Source organism: Phyllostomus discolor, chromosome 1 (assembly GCF_004126475.2).
Source record: "Phyllostomus discolor isolate MPI-MPIP mPhyDis1 chromosome 1, mPhyDis1.pri.v3, whole genome shotgun sequence".
NCBI lineage: Eukaryota > Metazoa > Chordata > Mammalia > Chiroptera > Phyllostomidae > Phyllostomus > Phyllostomus discolor.
The window spans coordinates 212,753,339-212,767,695 of NC_040903.2; the positions used below are offsets into that span (position 1 = coordinate 212,753,339).

At 48.7% G+C, this 14,357-nt stretch overlaps 1 protein-coding gene across 3 annotated transcripts in view; it reads left to right on the forward strand.

Moving 5' to 3' along the window:
* The first annotated feature begins 3,397 nt into the window (after positions 1 to 3,397).
* Positions 3,398 to 14,357, forward strand: part of VRK1 (VRK serine/threonine kinase 1) — a 72,476-nt gene continuing 61,516 nt past the window's right edge. For all 3 annotated transcript variants that reach the window (XM_036013851.1, XM_028506974.2, XM_036013848.1), the window contains exon 1: positions 3,398 to 3,503. The gene's annotated coding sequence lies outside the window, so the exon portion shown is untranslated. The remainder of the gene's footprint in view (positions 3,504 to 14,357) is intronic.

The following is a 14,357-nucleotide window of genomic DNA, read 5'->3' on the forward strand; positions in this document are numbered from 1 at the left end:
AGCAGTCCAGTTCTCTGGGGCTTTGTCTCTTGTGTGGACACTGAGCTTCTCAGAGTCACGTGAAATGGTTTTCCCAACACAGAAGCGCTCACAAAAATCACAGTGATAGCCTCAACAGACACGCCTGCCTCTCCCCCTGGATCATAAATCTGTTAAGGACCCCATGACAGGCACATGGTAGATGCCTTTCCAACTTTCAAAAGTTCTTTCTGAAGTGAAAATAAGGACTCTGGGCACCCGGGAGGAGGTAAGGCATCAAAAGGGGATGGAGGAGCGGACACCAGAGGCAGGGTCCTCAGAAGACCTCTGAATACATTCTGCTCTTCCTCTCTCTGCCTTTTCCCTCTTCCCAGGAGGCAACGCCCCCTTGGGTGGTTGTTGTTGGGTTGCCGGCACTGCATAATGACCCCCTAGCTTTGTTCCTGGGAGATCAAAGTTCTTCTCATACGTTAGCTTGACTGCCTCCCATCACCTGGGGGGAGGCAGAGGACTGGTTGGGCTGGGATGATTGTTCCCATTCTGCAGATGAAAGCAGCAAGGCCAAGGACTCGTGAACTGACTCATGCGTGGAGCCAGCGTCTTGGGGAGCCTGCCAGGGCAGTGCTGTTTGCTAGTGACGATCATGTTTGTTTGAACATCACAGACTGAATTTCCACTGTGGTCCAGACTAAACCAACTTCCTCATCCTTTGTGCCTTTGTGTATGGTCACCTGGGTTGGAAGGGTTTCTGGAAATAAAAAAGGGCAAGTCAACACAGATCCCATGTATGGATTTTTAGCTGGTCTGCTCTTGCTAGGTGGCTGGAAACTTTTATTCCTTGGGCTGAACCCACTCACGGGCCACCTTGTTTTGTCCACGATGATCCATCAGCCAGGAAGCCCATTACCTGACCGTGACAGTATTTATACACCTCTATCGCAGCACCGAAATTATTTCTTTCTGAGAAGTCTCCCATGAACTGAAGTGGCTCATAAAGAGGAAGTGAAAACAGTATTTAGGAGCAGATTCAGGGGACCCGGCATCACTTAAACTCTTTGAGATTTTTTTCCTTTTAAGAATTAAGATACTATATGTGAAAAAGCACAGTACCTAACACCTAGTAGGGTCTCCTTAAACATTAGGGTAACCAGAATCCACAGAGGTTAGTGCAATCCCTGGCCCACAGTAGGTGCTCAGTAAACTTTTGTTAAGGCTGTAGAGATATTTTTGAAGATGGGGCGGGACTATATTCATGAATCTGTCCTTCCCAGTTCAATTCTTAACTTCCAAAGCCCAGCCACACAGCCAGTCCTCCCTGACCAACCTTCTGCACAGCACAGATCTTCACACCAAGCTGTCAACTCATCTAATTTCACCGAGGATCTCCTAGGTCCCAGAGCTGTGTCCTCACCTACAGCGCTTCAGACATGCTGTTCCCACGATGGCAGCTTGCACTGGTGTCCTGCCACACTCCGCACGCGTAAGACATCCCAGGGTGTGTGGGCGGTACCTGAGGCGTTGTCACCTCCCTTGGAACATAGGTGCATTGAAGCAGCGTTTAACAGTGAGCCATCTGGCTGAGGGCGAGGGAGCCCTGTACTCCAGCATCAGTGCATTCCATTCCTACCTTGGAATACTTTGTGCACTGCCTCTGATTTAATGGTGCTTTAAGGTCAGCCAATCGTCAACCCAGTGTGGAAGCCGGGACAGTGTTCTGTGTGTGTCTGGTGAGGTTAATGGTCACAATGTGGCGGATAAGTTCTGTTCCAAGGCTTCTTAGCATGGATGTGGGCATGTGCGTGTGTCTGTACACATGTGTGTACAATGTCTTTCTCTCATTGGATTCTGGCCACAGACTCTTGCTGGGGAATTCCTCACCCATTAGACGTGTGAGTCCTGAGACCCCTTTGCAGACAAATGTTCATCATGTGCGTACCTTGCGGGTGTGCTTCCATCAGGGTCTCCACAGGAAGCGGACGACACATTTGAAAGAGGATAATTTGAGGAAGGTTTATGTGCAATGAGACTATTATCGAAAGTGTGGGAGTGGAAGCCACAGGAATGGAACAGGAACTTGAGTTGCAGCAGCACCCCGTCGGTTTTTCATGTGAAGGTCTGAGGCACAAAGGGGGGAGGGGCTGTCACCGCAAGCTGGAGTGAGAGCCAGGGAGCAGGAGCCTTCAGCTAAGGGACCTGACCAGTTGGAGGTGACCTTGCCAACGAGCATCAGAGGGAACACCCACACTCAGCAATCTTTGTCTTTCTGTGCAATCTCGTGGGATTCCTGCTGGTGGAGGCGGGGGGCAGGCTGGCGAGGGGACCTGGAGGAGCAAATGTGAGTCATCACGGACGATACTGCACTGTCCCATGGACAGAGAGACTCAGGTTTTGTGGGGACTAAAGCTCATACCGTGTTGGAGGCCTTCTTTAAGAAAATGATACAAAAATATCCTACCTGGCTAATTCAAAAACCAAAAGCAAGCAAGCAACCAACCAAACCCCGGACCAACCCGAGCAACGGTGTGACTTCATCGCTAGGGCCTTTCCCGGGCTCCGGAAGGGACCTGTGTGAGTGAGGCTTCCCTGTAGGTCTCCCTCTGCCCGTGGCTTTGGGGATTTTGGCAGAACAGTGTTCCGGTCCCCAATGAGCTTCCAGTCTCATGGGGGATGGAGGCTTAGGCAACTGACTGTAAGTGCAAAGCAAACTGTGGCATAAAGGGAATTACAGATAAAATACTAGAGAAGGTTAGGTGGACATTGAAAAAGGCTTTGAAAGACCGGTAGGATTTAGACCCATGGTAATGGGTGGGCAGAGTAACATGCATAATACTATCTACTGTTGGTCACCTACTATGCACAAAGCACTGTCTATAGAATATTTTATTGAATCCTGATGGAAACAGGAAACCGAGACTCCTGGGGTTAAAACTTAGGTCACAGAGCCACAATGTGAAAGAGCTAGGGTTTGAACTCGTGGCTGGGCTGTTTCCTTCCAGAGGCAGGCCCCTGTACACCGCGGCACAAGGATTCCAGGGCGGTGCACCAGCCGCGGGAAAATGCAAGTTCAAGTTAAGGAGGCAGAGGAGACACTCAGCCAATGGGAACATAGGACCGCTTTTACATCCTACCCGTCGTCAACGCTTAGTTAATAAGCCAAGCCGCTGCGAACACTGGCAATAGTTATTTCGGTGGTACGGCCTTGAGGCGTACAGCCTCTGAGCAGCACCGAGTCAGAGCATGTAAACCACATTTCCTAGGCCAGAGGGACTGTGAGCCTCTTCGGTCTGAGAAAGACTCCATTTCCCAGCATGCAGTGGGAGAGCGGGCCCAGACTTCCGGCATTTGCAGCAGGCTCCTCCCCGCTCCGCGTTCTCGCTCGCCCCGCCTCTCCCGCTCACGGCCGAGCCAATGGGAAAGCCCCATACTGGGGAGTGCGACGCGGCCGGCGCCGCAGCGGAGTTGCGAGTCGGCGAAAGCGGCGGGAAGTTCGTACTGGGAAGAAGGAGACGGTTCTGCGGCTCGAGGTAGGGAAGCTGCGGGCGGCGCAGCCCGAGAGCGCGGGCGCCGAGCGGGGGCCACGCAGCCGGCTCCCGGGCGCTGGCCCGGCGCCAGGCGGCCGTGACCTCGGGCGGCCGCGACCTCGGGCGGCCGCGGGGGCTGTGGGCGGCGCGGCGCGGCGCGCGCGTCCTCTCCAGCTTGGTCTCCGTGAGTCCGGGCGGCGGCCCCGGGCTGCCCGCAGGGGCCTGGCGGGCGCCCAGGCTGGCCCCCAGGCTTGGCGGCGCGTTCTGGGTGGCGTCTTGGCGCGGCCTGTCCTGGGTGCTCGGGGCCGGCCTGAGCGATGGGGTCTGTGCCAGCACGGACTGACGAGTTTCCTCTGCTGTCACGGGGCTGACGTGCTGGCGGGTAAACAGAGTAGATGCAAATGCGGTCATTCGCAGGTGCCGAAAACTCCTGTAAAAGGAGGACAGGCGATTGTGGGCCCGGGTGGTGGGGGCGAGGTGGGGCACCTCGGAGCAGGTGACGTTTGACTGCAGACCTGAGAGGGGAGAAGGAGTCCGTCCCCCGCGAGGATAGCTTTCGGGACCTCCCCTGTGCCTGTCCGTCCCCACCTATATCCGTCCGGGTGAGAGCTGGCACTTGAGGGATTGGCGCCAGGCCGCCGGGACCCGAAGGGTTTTGCGAGGGATTTGTGGGCCCCTCTGGCAGTTCCTTTTCTGGTCTTCTATCTCCGTAGCCCGCAGGGCGGCACCCTGTGTTGATGCCCCTGTCTTAAAGGGCAATGAACAGTTTTTCCTACCGCCGGGAGAGCTTTTGGGCCCTGGTCTCATACTTTTAGGTGACTTAGTTAACCTCAGCATCCACCACCCGAGTCTGTGGGGACAGAGAGAGACAGTGACAGAAACAGACTAGGTTCCTACTGAGGCCACCCATTTTTCTAACTTCTGTATCAAGTCAACCATTTTTGCCTTTCTTATTAGCGGCTATTCTGTTCCCTCCCTATCTCCGTTTTCCAGAAGAACTTGGAAGTAGCGGTTTTGCTATTGAGAGGGTGGTGCTTTTAGGGAACTCTTGCAGAGCGTCTTTCATTAGTTTCCTTTCTCTTTTTTAAAACCGAGATTGCCCATCTGTGGAGCCTGAGATTTGCAAGAGTAAAAAAAAAAATGGAGAGCGGCATTTTATTTTTAAGAGTTCAGAGTAAAGACACTTGACTTCTTATGGCATGCTGAGCATGATACTTTTGGGGGAGAATTTAATCTACAGTTTTAGAGGGAAGCAACTTTTTATATAATCATTGTATTCGGGTTATGATTGTGCTTGTTCGAAATGGCAGGTAGTAATTGGAGTTAAATTTCTGGTAGATAAGGTTATGTTCATCTGCCACCTCGAGAAGGGAATGCAACCTCAGTAGGTCTGTCTGCTGAGGCTATCACATGGTCTTCCTGGGCGTCTCAGCATTGCTGATCACATTCTGGGCTAGTACAGTAAGACAACTTGAGTTTGATAACAATAAACTTGTGTTCAGCATCACTGTCAAATTAGCACCAGTATGTAGTGCAAATGGTATCCAGTTTATAGCGTGATGGCTTTCGACGTTCAGTGCTGCAAAAATTATGAGAGGACATTTGTTAAGCAAATGAGATAATGGAGTAATGTGTCAAGTATAGAACCTGGCATGTGGTCAGGTAGTAAGTGCCCAGGAAATGGTGGTACGAAAAGCTTACCCTAAGTTTTATTCCAGGATGCAAGTGTAGAGTTTAAAAATAACAGCAATGCATCCAAAATGTTGACAGCTCCCAAAATGAAATCTTTTGAATAGGCCAGCTATTTTTTTTTAAGAACTAATGTGAAATACTGATAAATATATAAGTGAATGCCTCAGATGTCTAAAAGAGAAAAAACAAGATTTTTATTTTGACAACCATATTTTTTCCTTAAAGCCATTCCTACTAAGATGTAATTTACTATGAATAGAATTTTGATTTGAAGAGTAAAACTTACAATGAAGCAAAACCTTACAGTTTGCCTTGTATCAAATGAAGGATGACTCCTGAATTCATACAAATGTGCAAATGCTGATACCTGCATATTCCAGGCAGTGAACTTACTGGGAACTAAATTCTGCCTCTTTGTGTGTGGGGGGGGGGGCGGGGGTGAGGCTTTCAGGAAAGTTGGTCTTGGTGGGTTTTGAGAATGTGTTGGTGGCCGGGTGGGACCAGAGAATAGTTTTCAGACTGGTTGGAACTTTGACTTGTTTGCCGAGGTTCTTTTCCGAGTGAGCAGAAAGGGACTCATCTGGTCACCGGTGTCTTGTGCCTACTGTGTGTCCAGAAGTGCTAGGTGCGGTCTCTTCTTGCTGTCCTGGTGTTTTGTTGAAGTAAGATTTCTTTGTTTGAAATGAGCAGAGGTCACTCTTTTTGTCTGTAGTTGTCTGGCATCCAGCACACAAGAAGTCAGTAAGTGTGTAGGACACATTTGAAAAACTGTATTATTACTGATAAAATAGAGCAAATGAGGAATTTTGGATAAGGATGTAAGACTAATTTAGAAAGATGACAGAATCCTGACAAAGCAGTCAGCTCGGTGGTGTAGCCAAGATGTGTTTGTACTCCAGGATATATTGGGCTCTTTTGACCAAAACTTCACCTACTGGCCATTGTAAAAATGCATAGAAGGTGGTGTCCTTTATGCCTACTCCCCCCCCCCGCCGACTCTTGCATCCCCCCCCCAGGCTCCTGAATGTATTCAAGTACCTAGCATTCTGAGTTTGCTGTTTTGTGTTTATTTATTTATTTTTTTAAAAAGGTTTTGTTTATTTTAGAGAGAGGGGAAGGGAGGGAGAGAAACATCTAACCCGCAACCCAGGCAAATTCCCTGACCCAGAACGAACCAAGGACCTTTCACTGTGGGACGATGCCCAATCAACCGAGCCACACTGGCCAGGGCTGAGGTTGCTGTTGTAGTAATTTCATGCACTTTCCCATTATCCCTGCTCCCTCTCTCCCAGTGTTGTAAATCTTTGCACTCAAATGCAAGCGTGTTCATTATTCTTGTTCTAGATGATGTATGGGCAACACTTAAAAAAAAAAAAAAAAGAGCTCTCTAGAGAGATATGAGGTGTGCCCTCCTCCCTGATAGGAATTAGATTTTTAATATTCACCAATAAATACTAATGACAAGAAACTACTTTAATAATATTCTTCAGTAAACTTATTAAGAATTTTATTAGCCACAGCATCAACTTTGTCAGCTGGGAAAAATACGTCGTGAATCATACTATTTATTTAGTCTTCAGGAAGGTACAGGGATTTTCTTGACTCTCGGCAGTAACTCCTGCCTGTCCACAGGTCCGTGGCCCATAGGAAGGGAACCAGGACTCTGGGATTTGAAATGATAGACACTGCTCACACTGCCTGGTGTTTAGGATGAATATTAAACACACACCGAAATGTTTATCTGTAAGCCACGTAAGTGGGAAGATATGCTAGATGGAAGTCATATAATTAAACTGCAGGGTTATTACTTTGAGATTTGGGAGTGTTCTGTTATATATATTTTTTTATTCCCACCGAAATTTTGGATTTCTTTAAATCACAGATACAGACAACAAACCAAGTAGATTTAGCAATACCTGCAACATGGTCGCCTGTAGAAACCATGGATATGTTTTATATCACTTTACTGTTATCGGGGGTCTTGAATATGCTGTGCTCACCGGTTGTCGCACACTGCTTAAGCGAATGCCCGCTGTGTTGGGAGGACACGTGTGTCTTGTGGAGCTCAGTGTCCAGAGCAGCACAGTGGGTCCCTCCGGGGGCTTAATGAGAGCCGGGCAGTCATTAGGAGCAAGGAATGCCCCAGCCCACTGTGTTGGGGGCTTTACAGTTTCTTCCTGTGCATTTATTCAGTTTTCCTTGCAGACCGGCATTCTTGCTGCTGTTCTCCTGTGGGGCAGAGAGGTTTCTCTGGACCCTGCTGCTAGTTTCAGGAACCCAGAGGAGACCGTTACCTGTCTAAATGTCTGAGATAACTACAGCTTTATTTCGGGTTAATTACTTTTCTCAAATTGGCTTTCCAAGTAACAGCTGATCAAGTATTGTTTGATGGTGCTGTGTCTAAACACATTGTGATCACATTTCACAATTCTAAGTGCTGCAAACGACTGTTAAACTTTTGGTCTTCATAGATTGTCTGGAAGACAAACTTTTACTCTTTCCAATGGCAGTGTTGCTTCCTTCCACGTTTTATTGCAGTTTACTGTATAATATGGCAACAGCCGTCAGCATACACATTATATCTCATAAATTGGGGATAATAAGTCTCTTATTTGTGAATCAGGAAAAAGGTTTTATACATATTTTTTGAAAACTGAGATCAGGTTATAACATTTAAGGCTCAGTTTTGTTTTTTTCAGGCTTTTAGGGAACATTTAAGAAATTGTGACTTTCAAATTTATATTACCTCTCATGTTGCTGGTGGGAATGTAATATGGTACAGCCACTTTGGAAGTTAGATTGGCAGTTTCTTAAAAAGCTAAACATCTACTTCACTTACAACCCAGCCGTGTACCCCTGGATATTCATTCTAGAAGAGTAAAGGCTTTTATTAACACTAAACCTGTACGTGATGTTTGTGGGGGTTTTGTCTGTGATAGCCAGAAACCAGGAAAAAGCATACATGCCCTCCAGTGGGTCAGCGGTTAAATAAAACGGGGAATAGCCATGAAATGAAACACCACTCGTAAAAAAGGACCAGACTAGTGACACGTGCATCAGTTTGCCTGGAGCTGAAGGGCACTGTAGTGAGTGAAAAAAACCAATTTCAAAAGGCTGTGAGATTGTAGGATTCCATGTCTATAACATTCTTGAAGTGACAAAGTTATGGAGATGGAGAACAGGTTTGTTTAGCCCCCAGGTTAGGGCTGGGGTGTCCCTGTGAAAGGGTAGCACGAGGGAGCTTCTTCCGGGTCACAGCACAGTCTGGGTCCCAGCTGTTGTGATGGTCACACGAGGTTTTACACAACACAAACAAAAGGCATGTACGCGCTGGAATTCAGTAGGCGGTTTAATTACTGATGCTGTGTCAGCACAGGGTCGTGGTGTTGGCAGTAGCGCCGTGCTTGTCCCAGGGTGTCCGCACCGAGTTTCATTGAGCCATTCCCCCGCTGACGACACGGGGGTCGTTTCCAGTTTCTGGCAGTTCCGTCCGGTAAAGCTGCTGGGAAGACTCGTGTACAGGTTTTCTTGTGAGTGTAAGCCTTCGTTTTCCAAGGGCAGACGCCCAGCAGCGCAGCTGTCGGGTCGGAGGGTAGACGCTCGGTTTCCCCGAGTCTCTCGCGGCACTCGGTGTGGGCGGCGTTTTTTGTTAGCCGTGATAATCGGCGTGTAATGGTATCTCCTCATGGCTTTAATTTTCATTTCCCTAACAGCTGATGACGTTGAACACTTTCATGTGCTCATTTGCCATTAGTACCTTATTCGGTGACTTGTCTGTTGAGATCGTTTGCCCACTTTGTAGCTGGACTGTTTTCCTGTCGTTGGGTTGAGTGTCCTTGTGTGTTCTGAGTGCAAGGCCGCTGCCAGACACATGAGCTGTGAACGTAACCTCGGTCTGCGCCTGTCTTTCGTTCTCCCGCGGTGGCTCGTGCAGCACAGGAGTTTCTATGTGTAAGCAAGTCTGACTCGTTTGGGATGTGGGCGTGTTTTCGGTGCCCACGTGTCGGAACCCTTCACCTGACCGGCATCGGGAGGATGTCCCCTGTGGCTTCTCCTAGGCGCTTTTCCACCTAGGTGCTTTTATGTCTCACATTCAGATCTAGGATCATTTGGGGTTCAGTTTTGCATAGAATGTGGGGTTTAGGTCGTGGTTCTTTCTTTTCGTGTTGCCTGTGGGTGTCTAGCTATTCCAGAATCATTTGTCGAAAAGATGGTCCTTCGCAAAATTATCTTAACATTTATTAAAAAAAAAGTTAGTTGGCCATACGCTGCAAACTGCGCACAGAGTGAGGACAGGAAATGAGTAAGCCATTAAGTGTGAAAATTAGTGCAGGTGTATGAAGGTACGACATGGCTCGAGTCTGGGTAGAAGTCAGCACACCATATTTGCTGTGTAATGTGTGCCCACATTTTTGCACGCATTATGCATGGGATTGTTCTACTCATGGCATATAGTCATTATACCATGTATAATGTGCATCCTTATTTTTTCCTAAAAAATTTGGGCAAAAAGGTGCGTGTTGTACACAGCACAATACGGTAGTTTTGAGAAGTGGGAAAACAGTTAGAGAATAGCTGAGCACAGACAGGTCCCGCAGAAAACAAGTAAGAACTTGTATTCTGGCTGCTTGGGGGCGTTACTGAGCCATGGGGAGGGAAGTAAAGGGGGGGTTGGGTCCTCAGTATGGAAAAGCGCAGACAGCAGAGTTTATGATCGGTTTCGGTGGCTGCTGGGAAGGTGCGGTGGGTCCTTGAGCAGGAAGACGGTGTGGTAGAAACGACGCTCAAGGTGAGTTTGGGCCATGTGTGGCAGCAGTAGGTTGGTTGGACGAACAGGATGTAACCATGGCCCTTCATTTGACCTACAACTCTGTGTAACAGGTTTTTCAGAAAGCTGAAAAGCTGGCATCTCCTCTGAGTATTAAGTTCCTAGTACTTCATAAAAGAATAATGGTAGATTTTAGACTTTGCCACTGTGTTCAGCGATGGGTACTGAGAACTCTACTGGACTTTTGGACTTCTTCATATTAGTGCTACTTTTAGTAAGTTGTACATGTGGGGAGAAGAGTAATCAAAAGGTTTTTTTTGGCTCATTGTTCATGTGGATGCCATTTCTTATCAGGCCTAACAAGGGTCCAAGAGGTGAGCAACTGAAATGATAAAAACAGGGTTGATAAATGGGTCCAAAGAGGAAAAGTTAATGGAATCACTTTTATTTATTACGGCAGAGAGGAGACTCGGGGGCTGTTTAATCAGTGTGCCCTGATTCTTGGTGTGAAGAGCTAGCGGAGAATGATGATGGCCAGCTGTTCTCAGCACCGCTGAGGACTGGATGGGGACAAATGGCTCCGCAGCAGCCCGAGGTTCTGGTCTCGGGGAGGCCGCTCGGCAGCAGGGGCGGCAGCAGGGGCGTGAAGAGACTGCAGCCGGTGGTCCGCAGGGCCCCGCGCGGTGGGAGCGGAGCCCAGGCGGGGGCGGAGAGCGCTGCAGTCGGGGTGCCGGGGCGGCAGCCCTCGGGCCCTCCTCCACTGTGACTGACAGCTCTCCGTTTCTTTTTTCTGAGCGCCCACTTCCCTGAACAGATTTCTTTCCCTGAACAGATTATCCTTTTTTTCTACTTATCTCTGGGAATCTTGCGTGGTTTCTGCTTTCTTTTGTGCATGTAAATGATTGTCTTGGGTATAGATTAGATTTCTGTCATTTAAAAAATAACCACTCCACAAACAGAACTTACTTAATGTCAGATAGACTACTAAATGTCTGTGCATTTCTGCTTTCTAATTTAGAGCATGGAAAAGTGTATTATCCAAATAAAAAAAGCCAGTGAAGACTTGTTGAGAGAGGACTCTACGTGCATAAGGGATTGCCACGCCGTGCATTGATGAAAGCTCGGCGGTTGTGAGAAGCTTTAGGGAACCACTTACTTGTCTTCAAAGCACTGTTTCTGTTCGGTGTCATTTTCTTGGTCTGATGTTTCCTACCAGTCTAGACCTTTTTCCCGCTGGAGTGTTGAATTGACCAAGAATACTTCACTTTTGATGGCAAGCCTTCGGTGTTATCACAGAAAATTTGCTTTTCTGCAGAAGAGCAAGCTCGTATAGTGCTGTGCAAGCTGCCCATTTGAAACTATCATTGCTTGGCACCTATGCCCTAGTGACAGTTTGACCAACATGTGAGCAGGCAGCGTGCCATGCCGACAGATGGGCGTGAGTGTCGGCAGCCAGGAAACAATGTATCTGCATCCAGTGTGTTTGTTAAGGGCAGGATTCCCAGGCGGGGATGTTCAAACGTCTGTCCATCCCGAGCTTTCACGCCTGTGGATAAAGGGATGCCATCATTAATCTCCGCTTCTGACTGAGAGTCCGTGGGTGTGTAAGAGCTGCTTGGCTCTTCCAGAAGTGGGCAGTTGGGGAAGGTCAGGATAATTGTTCTCTCCTTCGTCACAGGACGGCTTCAGCTAACCCTTCCCCTTCTCCTAGCCGACGAAGTTTGCAGTGAGCACAGACCTGTTCGGACTTTGTCCTTCTTCTCTCAGAATATGTGCGGCTTTAGCTGTTTTCTGGAGAGCAGAGCTTTGGAAGCCGTTTGATAGTTATGGTTTGGACGGTGATGTATATACTTGGGTTACGTAGGTCTGAGCTCAGGCATTGACTGCTGTATGACGTTAGGGCAGCCTGAGCTCACCTTCAGATCAAGGTAGAACAATGCCTGTTTCGTAGGGTAGCTGTGAGAATTAGTGTGAAGTGTGCGCATTAGTCACTCGATCCAGCGTCTGGCCTGCAGTCTGTATTCAGTGAACGTCTGTCATCATCACTGTCATCATCGCTGTAACATCCCTGTTTTTCTCTGGAGAGTTATTTGAAACAGATAATGTTTTTTTTTTTTTTTTTTTAACTCATTTCCCATCTTTCTTGAAAACCATGTACCAGATACTATCACAGTATCTGGTCCGTAACAGAATGCTGGCCATGACAGGGACCTCTGCCTCGAGCGTTTCCAGCCAGGAGACTAGGGACGGTTTAGGTTATTCTTTGTTCTGGAGGGTCCTCCGAACTTTAGGAGGCTCAGCGTCACCCCTGGCCAGGGGACAGAATCGTCTTCAGTTGAGAACCACTGCTCTAGAGACAGCCGGTCCTGTTCTTAATAAACTTTTGATTGTTAGTAAGTTCTTGTATTGAGTGGAAGTCTGCTTTTTCATTTTCCCACCCCGTTCTCCCTCCTGGAGACACGCAGAACAGGCCGCGTCCCTCTCCCACACGCCGTTTCAAGTGTGCGAAGGTGGTCATCGGGTCTTCTCACCGTTCTGGGACTGAAACGTCTCCGTCCAGTTAGTAAGCTCTTCCTTAGAAGGCGCGGTTTCTTGTCAGTTCACCACACTGGGGGCTTTCTTGATCCAACTCCATTTTCAAACGGTCGTGCCTAGAATTGAATGCAGTGCTTGGGCCTGGCTCTGGTTCTAGATACAGCACTTTTTCCCTATGACTACAGGAAAGAACATTACCTTCTTCTGCGTACTGTGTGCTTAATATCAGCTGTGCCCTTCCGATGACCATATCGTTCAACCTAGAGGTGACCAAAACCCCTTGGTTTATTTAAACCGTATCTTCTTCAACCTGTTTTTATGCATTAGTGTTGGGGCCGCACCATGAGAGCTAATGTTTATCCTGTTAATTTTCTTTTTATTGGATTTAACTAACTGCAGTCTTAAATCTTGGTCAACTCTGCAGTTTCCAGTTCAAAAGTACAAATAGGTATTGATGATGCCCTCAACTGTGATTGAAAATACAGGAGAAAGGGGTGTGTGTGTGTGTGTGTGTGTGTGTGTAAAGCGGGTTGAGGAGGGAAACCTGGGGAACCCCCACACTGGAATCCCAATATTAAGAGCAGCTGGGCTGAGAGGAGGCAACAAAGCAGACCAAGGGGAGGGTGGGCGAAAAGGCAGGGTGGACACGGGAGGCGTGTCTGGGGAGGTGGGTGGCTGTGTGTGCAGGACTCCGGTGGATACTTGACTACAGCATGAACGGGACCTGTCTTCTGCTGCCCGCCCCCGTGTCTGGTTGCCCCAGGTTTAGCTTTCAGTCAGCGGCACTGCTGGTCAGTCATACCCGACAAATGGGGGTCGTCCTTCGTGTCTCCTTTGTACCCTTGCGTCTGCCAGGTCACCGAGTTCTGATTAATCTTTTTGGAGTAACAGCATTCATCTTGGAAAAAGTGCACAATCCTGAAGTGTCTAGCTCAGTGATCTCTCTCTCTCTCAACAAGGACCACCCAGATCCAGACACTCACTGACTCCTAGCATCCCGCAGCTCCTCCCACCCCGCGTAGCCACTCTTCTGACTTCTGATACTTACAACCCAGCTGTATCTGGTTTTGCCCTCATATGTAAATGGAATTATACCCTACTTACTCCTTTTTACCAGGCTTCTTTTATTCAACATTGTGTCTAAAGTTCATCCATTTGTTGCATGTGTTTGCTGTATTTTTTTGAATAGCTCTCCAGGCCTGGTTATTTGTTACTGCGTAACACGTGAGTGAGTTGTGGCTGTTGATCGCTGCACGAGTGACATGGCGCTCCAGACTCGGTGGGCCGCACAACAGCCATCTGCGTGCGCTCACGGGCTCCGGGTCCGCGCGGGGGCTAGCTAGGGCGCGGAGTCCTTAGCTGCCCCCTCACTCACACGTGTAGCTGGGGTGTCTCGAAGACCAGGCTCATCTGGATGTTGAGCACCCACGTTGATTTATTTTTTAAGTGGCTATTTAATTTTCCAGTGGTGTATCTGAACCACAATTTAAATGGAGACAGAAACTCCCACTTGAAACTTGCTTTGCTTCTGTGCAACTTTGGAGTCCCTGGCGAACGGTTTCAGGTCACGTTCAGGCCTGGCTGCTGAGGGGCTGCACCGGGGCTCATGGTCCTGCACGACCGGAGGAAGGTTAATGTTAATGTCTGGAGCCAGAGGCCGAGGTCCCGCCGAGGAGGAGAGGGGGTTCAGAAGTAGCAGGTGAGCACGGTCTCCCTGGCACTGGATAGAATCACAGCCACTGGGAGGGGAGCTCCTGCAGTCGCATTCGGGGCCCTTGGGCTGAGACCCGGGCTCAGACTGCACACTGCACATCGCACATCCTTCAGTGCACGCGCCTCCTGTCCTGTTTTGGGAACACGCC